This window comes from Sminthopsis crassicaudata, chromosome 1, assembly GCF_048593235.1.
Source record: "Sminthopsis crassicaudata isolate SCR6 chromosome 1, ASM4859323v1, whole genome shotgun sequence".
NCBI classification, from domain to species: domain Eukaryota; kingdom Metazoa; phylum Chordata; class Mammalia; order Dasyuromorphia; family Dasyuridae; genus Sminthopsis; species Sminthopsis crassicaudata.
In genome coordinates this window covers 753898730-753906454 of record NC_133617.1, presented here as the reverse complement: position 1 = coordinate 753906454, position 7725 = coordinate 753898730, and the positions used below count along the sequence as shown (strand labels likewise).

The 7725-nt window shown below is 47.6% G+C and overlaps 1 protein-coding gene across 1 annotated transcript in view; it reads left to right on the top strand.

The window, feature by feature from the left end:
- The first annotated feature begins 5914 nt into the window (after positions 1-5914).
- The window catches only part of CTDSPL (CTD small phosphatase like), a 58958-nt gene continuing 57147 nt past the window's right edge, over positions 5915-7725 (top strand). The window contains exon 1 of the mRNA XM_074284558.1: positions 5915-6041. The gene's annotated coding sequence lies outside the window, so the exon portion shown is untranslated. The remainder of the gene's footprint in view (positions 6042-7725) is intronic.

The following is a 7725-nucleotide window of genomic DNA, read 5'->3' as shown; positions in this document are numbered from 1 at the left end:
GGGTGATAGAAAACTGAGCTTCATGCTGCCCAGGGTCCGAAGACAAGGGACTGTCCCCTTCAGAAGTCTGACAAAGGAGCCCATGCCCACAAGCCCCTGGGAGGACCCCAATCAGACTGGGAAGCAAGGGAAGGGCGAGGAGCAGTTAGGGGGTGGGCCTGGAGAGCTCCCCTGGCCCCAGTGAGGCGACATCCCAGAGGAAACCCACACAGAGGCCCCCCAGAACAACTCGGGCCTGGTTTCTTCTGAAGGCTCTGGATCCCGTGGCTCTGCCTTGTTCTGGATTCATTTGCACCAGAGACCACTTTGGAGGTTTTTCTATTTTCAAAAGATCATGTGGAGTTCCATTGTAAAACATTCCACCCTCAAGCAACAGCATTTCTGCTTGTTACCAACAGCCAGCCTGAAAAAACAAAAAACAAAAAACCTGAAAGAGAAATCCCCTTTAAAATCATGGCAGAATGTATAAACTGCTCCAAAGCCCCTCCCAGGATGCACAGAACTTGAAGCCACGCCACACAGGCCACACCACACAGGCCACGCCATAAAGCAGGCCAAAGTGGTCATTGCTCTTGGGACAAAATTACAAAACTGGCGATATTCCGTGAGAATCTTTCACTTATTCACTGCCAAATCAATCAAACTACCAGAGGATTATTTTGTAGAGTTAGAAAGAAACAACAAAACGCATCTAGAGGAACAAATCTCAAGAGAAATGATGGGGGCAGGCAGTTAGGTGGCACAGTGCACAGAGCACGGGCTCTGCCATCAGGAGGACCTGAGTTCAAATCTTAGACTCTTGACACTTACTGGGCAACTCACTTGACTCTGATGGGTGGGGTGGGGGAGGAAAAAGATGTGATAGGGAAAAACTGAACAGAGAGAAGGAAGGGGGTCTAGCAGGACCGGATTCCCCACTCCATTTCCAACAGTCATTTTCCAAACTATGAGGTGCTGAATGGGGGTATTGTTCATTGACAGGAACCAGGCAAGCAGTCTTGTGGCCAGTCAACCCTTAAACCTAGCTACTGGGTCAGGACTTAGTATTCGGCCAAAATGGCTGGCAGAGCACAAAACAGTCTGGGAGAAATTAGAAACTTGTCATAAACAACTTAGAAGAGCAAGGAAGGAAACATCTCTCACAATTATGGATAGAAGTAAATAAAGGATAGAGAATATCATTTAAAAAGTGGACAATTTTGATTGCATTTTTTTATTTGCTGTTTTATTTTCAAGAATATTTTTAAAATTTGCTTTTGCAATTGTATAGTTTACATTGCTTAGTCCATAAATAATAATTTAAGATTAAATGGGTATGACTATCTCAACTTCAAACCCTGCATACATTCAATTTAATGCATCGAATCCATAATGCTACTGCTAGTTCCCTTACAAGTCTAGTTTTGTAGTGGCAAGGGTCATTAAGGGGGTCTCCTGGACTTGTCTTTTTGTGTTGTCATATTTTCTAGAAGCACTGGACAGAAACTTGAAGGAGGCCCTGAATCTATCAAGGATGAAGCTCCCTCAGCTGACAGTTTGCTGTTTGCACCCCAAGCTGTCTTTGGGAGGCAAGACAGGTATCAACCAGTCTGTGCCAAGCTGGGAAAAATGCTTGTGCAGTGGGGGCCCTTTGCAGATAAGCAGACCCTGGATCTTCACAGGCTAGTGGTTCCAAGGAAAAAGAAGGTGCCATTACTTTACAGCTTTAGAGCCCCTTCCCCCTCCCATGCCATGCCCCTTTCTATTTTCTCCTCTTCCTCCTTTTGTTGTAATGTCATAAATATAAAAACTTCTGTAAGCATTGTGAACTCTTCGGGCTCCACACGCACGTTCATTTCTCTTGTAATAAATCGGTTTCTCCTAAATGTTGTGATGTTTTTGACCTTCTGTCAATTTTTTTAACAATAAAAAATCAGTTTTAAAACCTGAACTTTATAATATATAAATTAATATTTGTAGATATTAAATTGGGGATACACTCATGTTTCTGAAATATAGCAAAAATAGCAATGTTTTCTCATTTGGTGGTTGTATCTAACACAATAAAATGAAAAGATGGGCTAAGTGTCAAAAAAAGTACAAGTTGGCCTGGTGCAATATACTGAACCATTTGTTCTCTAGCAGTTCTAAAAATGGTATTGCACACAATTAAAAAGTTTTTATATAAACAAAATCAATGCAACTAAAATTAGGAGACAGTTTACTAATTCTTCATAGCAAGTTGTTGATTTCGATTCACAAGAATAAGGACCATTTCCTACCTGATAAATGGTCAAAGGATTTGAACAAACAAGTTTCATTCAAAGTGAGCAGAAGTAGGACAACAATTCACATGACAAGAAGAATAAAAATAAAGAAACAACTGGCTGATCAGCCCATGATTGGTTCCTGATGAAGTCAGCTGCCTGCCTTCTGGAAGATAGCGGATGAACTCATGATACACACTGACCTTCCTGACCACGGCCAGGGTGACAGTTGGTCTTGTTTTGCACGTTAGTTATAAGATCTTAATTTTTCTTTTTTTTTTCAATTGGTGGGGGGAGGTAGGAGGGACAGAACATAAATACTTGTTCACTGAAATCAGATAAAAGCAAAATAAGACAAGGCAGCGAAGCAACTCAGTGGATAGAGAGTGTGGCCTAGACTAAGGAAGAGCTGAATTCAAATCTGGGAGAAAGACTTGAGTTCAAATCCTACCTCAGATACCAATTAGTTGTGTGACCTTGGTAAGTCATTGAACCTCTTTTTGCCTTAACACATTGGAGGAGGAAATAGCAAACCTCTCTAGCATTTTGGCTAAGAAAACTCCATGGACAATATGGTCCACAAAGTCCTGAAGAGTCAGGTGACTCAACAACAAATGACTCAAGATCAAATCATTGCTTCTCTGAAGCCACTGAGGAAGGTGAAAAAAAGAGACCTTTCATTTTGAGCCCATCTCCACGATGCTTGGATAAGAGGCCCCACTTGCTCCTAGCCCCCAACTGACGTGGCTGGCCCTTCCCTCCAGGCTGCTGGCCTTTACCTCAATAGCCGGGGATGGGGGGAGCCTCCAGCTGAGGCTGCTGGCCTTGACCTCAGCAGCTGGGGGAAAAGCCCAGGCCTAAGCCTCCCCCCTAACTAAGGTGGCCATGATTGGTTTAAGCACCTCTTAGGGCTGGAGTCCTTACCTTGCCAGGCTGTTTAATAGATCCTAGCAGAAGTGAGGGAAGGCAAACTCCCCAAGAACTGCCAAGGATGGCACTGAGAGATGCACAGAGCATTTACAATCCAGCCCTTCCCTGCCCGCCTCTGGTTGCTGCTGTTCTAATGGGGAAGACAAAACAGACAGGGGAGCTGGAAAAGTGGCGGGGAGGAGGCAGGCACACAAGGCCCAACAGATGCAGACGTCCTAGAAACGTGGGCAATGAATGGACCCAAACAAGCACAGGCCAAAGGCCTGGTCAGAGCCCAGGGAATGACAGGGATTGTGCTACCTTGCTCTAGAGGAGAGACAATGGAGATGCTCCAGCTGGAGACCCTCAGCTAAATTGGCCACAATGGGGGACTTCAGCTCTCTGGGAATCTGGCCCAGCTCTCCAGGCTAAAAATAGAGTCTCCAATGAATTCTTAATTGGCCCTAATGATCATTTCATTATTTAAAGCACTGCAGAAGTGATGAGAGGAACAGTCATCCTGGGTCAGATTTCAGCCCATCACAGGGACTTGCCGCTCAGGGTGAATCTTAAGGTAAGATTGGGCCCAATTTGGGCCTTGAATGAGTGAGGAGGGGAGAGCTGCTGGGCAGCCTAACTTGAGGAGAGCAGAAGGCAGAATCCAAGGAAGAATCTGCCTCCAACTTCTCCCCCTGGCCTCCACTTGGGGGCCTCCAGCCCAGACTCCAGTCCAAAATACTGAAAGCCCGGGCAGATCAGCCGCCGGGCCAATGGGCATGACTTGTGAAATCCTCACGGAGGAGGATTGGTTCCAAGGCTGAACGTTTCTTGGTAGAGCTTTCCTTGGTTTCCAAAAGAGGGAAGCTTGACCAGGGTCCCTGACAAGGCTCTGCTGAGGGTATGGTTTGGGAGCACTGGCTCCTAATCAGTCTTCCACTGTGGGCACAAGCCCAGGCTTTGAGGATCATCCGAGCCATAGCTTTTGTGCCACCTGAGGCCCAGCTGTGCCAAAGGTGGAGAGGCAGCCCAGGCTGCTGGCTCTTTGGCCACAGTGGCCCACAGAAGTATAAACAGTACAGCCCAACTGTTCTATCCCTGTTGCACTCGAGTCAACAAATATTTATCATGTGCTTACTTGTGCTTGGCACTGTGCTAAGTGCTGGGAAACAAATACTAGTGAAAAGAGGCATCCCCTGCCCTAAAGAAGCTGAGCTTCTAAGCAGGAAGATGAAAAGTGGAGTTAAGGGAGGTCATCTTGGGAAGTGCCCAGAGGCAGGAAGGGAGCCTGGAGCAAAGGAAGATGGGGGACTGCTGACCGCACCAAGCTCACTTCTAGTCTACAAACATCTCGTGGTTGTTAGTGGCCCAGTGACCAGCAAGCTGACAGCTCCTGGAGAAGCCGAACCAGACTAATGTTGACATTCTGGCAGAAAGCACTAGGAGCATTCAGCATTCAGCTGCAAAGCCACAAGATCACAAGGAATCCCAGAATTCCCTGGAGCCAGTGTCTGTATGTGCCCAGAGACAAGGAACACTCTCGTGTGGGGGCTGGAGCCCAGGATGGTCACATGGGTCAGAACAGACTCAGGCCCACCAACGACTCCCCTGTGACTTCAAAGTGAAAGGGGACGTGCTGGGCATCTTGGCAAGTGCAAAAGGCCAAATGCTCCACAGCATCAAGCCTCTCTTTAAGAAGAGAGTTGGAAGGTGCTGGACATAGAGCGTCCCACACAACGTGTCAGAAAATGGAGGGGTTGGGGTTCCTCAGTCATGTCCAACTCTTTCTGACCCCAAAGATTACACTGCCCATGGGCTTTTCTTGGTAGAGATATTGTAGGGGTCTGCCATGTCCTTCTCCCACTCATTTTACAGAAGAGGAAACTGAGGCAAACAGGGTGAAGGGACTTGCCCAACTGGTACATTTCTGGGGCCAGATTTCAACTCAGATCCTGTGCTCTATCCACTGAGCCACCCAGCTGAAATTGGCTCTAGCTCTAAAGACAAGGAATGACTGGTTCCTGATGTCAGTCAAGTCCTGACAAGCATCAGAGCAAAGATCAAGTTCACCATCAAACAGGAAAACAGAAGACATTTAAAAGGCCACTCACTGCAGGCTATTTCTCCAGCTCAAATCTGATTCCAATAAGCTCCTGATGCCAACAAATTATAAATGGATAAAGGAAAAGACATTGACACGGAAGTTCACCGCTTCCTAAGGAAGTCCAGCTGATGCAAATTGGTTGTCATATTAAGGAAATCACAAAAGCCCACAAACAGTAGCCCTTTCCAGCAAGCCCTTCATCTTCTTGCCAAGAAGTGACACCAGCACAGGACAGAAGATCATTTGGAAAACAAAGATGGTGCAGAGAAGCTGGTGGAAGATGGAAAGCAGTAGGGAGCCATAGCAGAGCAAGAAATGGTGGAGGGAGGAAAGTGAATTTTCTTAGGAAAATTGCACATGAGACTCAAGTAAGGCTTAATCCCCCAAGATCATTTAAGGGTGAATCTAGAAGAAGAAATGACCCAGAGGGGAAATTGGAATCAATCTGCCAGTGCTCTAACATTTCCATTTTTTCCTCAGGGATGACAGAGCCACCACATTTGGACGTGAGCAGCTCAGTCCCTGACATGCTGCACTAGCAAGTAAAAAGGAGGGCAAAGGTCAAGTCAGAAAGATCCCAGGAATTCAAGCAAGTTGTACCCTGGGAACTCGGAGAGCTTAAAAATGCCCCTACTCCCCTCCAAAGCCCGGAAGTCCTCCCTGCCCTTGACCTGTTGGAATCACAAGCCATCGGAATTGGAGACCTCCTCAATGGTGGGACTCAGAGACCCTTTACCACAACGGGGGTGGGGCTGAGGTGACAGAAGGAAGGCTTACTGCCCAAGGTAGGTTTCTTAAAAGGTATTTTTTGATTGAGAAATATTTCTTTTCACTTCTTTCCCTCCCTCTTCCCCTCCTCTCCTAACTGGAAAAAAAAAAAAAAAAAAAAAAGCAAAGTGCCCGTCACAAATAAACATTGCCGGGCAAACTCCCATATTGACCGTTTCCAGAAACGGGGGCTTGTCCTGCAGACACTCAGGCTTTGCACAGGCCTAGGTCACCCAGCTGCAGGCAAACGGGGGAGATGCCGGGACCCGCTTTGGGGGGAAGACATTCTGCGTTCCTCTACCCCATGGGTGGATCCCTCCATGGCACTGAGATGCGGCAGCGGCCAGAGCGCCAAGCCTACTCAGGGAGACTCATCTCCGGGAGTTCCAATCTGGCCTCGGACACTTCCTAGCTGTGAGACCCTTCATCCTGTTTGCCTCAGTTTCCTCACCTGTAAATGAACGGAGAAGGACCCAACAAATCAGTCCAGTATTTTTGCCAGGAAAACCCCAGAGGGGGTCACAGAGATCCAATGCAACTTAAATGGACTGAAGAGTAACAGCAAAAGTCTTTTTCCATTGCCTGAGATGGAACTGGATTGCATCTTTAAACTAAACTGTAAGCGTCTCTGCCTGCCTGTCTCTCCATCTCTCTCTGTCTCTCCCTCTGTGTGTGTGTATTTCTCCATCTCCTTCCTTCCCTTCTCCCCCCTCCCCCAGGCTGACATGGCTGAAAGGATGCCCTTGGCTTTAAGGGCTCTTCTTGTGTCTTCTTGCTATACCTTGGAAATCAGTATCCCTTTGTAAAAGAAACCTGGCTGATCAGTGGTTATTTGAAACCATTTTAACTCTTGAAAGTGGGGGGGGCACAGTTGGTGGGGATTTGAGCCAATGGCAAAGACAAGAAAATACTCCCTTTCCCCCAACCTACTTATGGGCATGAAGAACCCCAGGGGAGGAGTGAAATATTGGGGGTGGCAAAGCAGTGGCTGCTCCAGACCCATCACTTGCTTCGGGAAAGAATCGCCAGAAACCAAGAGGATGGCTCCCTGTCCATTCTAGAATCATCTCTAGGATCCTCCCACCTACCTGCAGAGGCCCCAGAATCCCCTTCTGGCCTTCCAGCCCTCCGAACCCCAGCCCAACTGCTCTCAGCTTCCACCACAAGTTTGTCCAGGGTCTGCTTCTTGGCCACCCTCTCCCACCTCACCTTCCCCTCTTGGGATCATCACCACCCCCTCCTGGAAGCAGCCTTTGCCGATTCCTTCCCCCAAACCCCTCCCCAGCTTTGAGGGCCTCCTTCACCTGGAAAAAAATCTTCTTATTCTATACATAATCTACAAAGAATTATGGGATATTTCTCCACATGACGGCAGCCCCTCCAGAGCAGAGACTTGCTGGGTTTTCTGTCTGTGCAGTGCCCCGTGCCAAGTGAAGTTCAGCTAATTGATTGTCTGACACACAGCCCAGCCCTTAATAAATAATACTTGTGGAACTGAATGAATTAAGTGATCTCGTTTGCGGATTTGTGTGTGATTTGTGGAAGCTGAAGTGGGAAATGAAGAAACTGGCTGCTAACTGCACGGAAGACTGTGCAAGAGTCCAGTGAGAGCTGGCGGATGAGCCCGTGGGCGCAAGCTGTGCGCGTGGGGGCAGCTATTCCGGCTGGGAGAAAGGAGCTTCCCCCAAGTCTGCCGGAGGC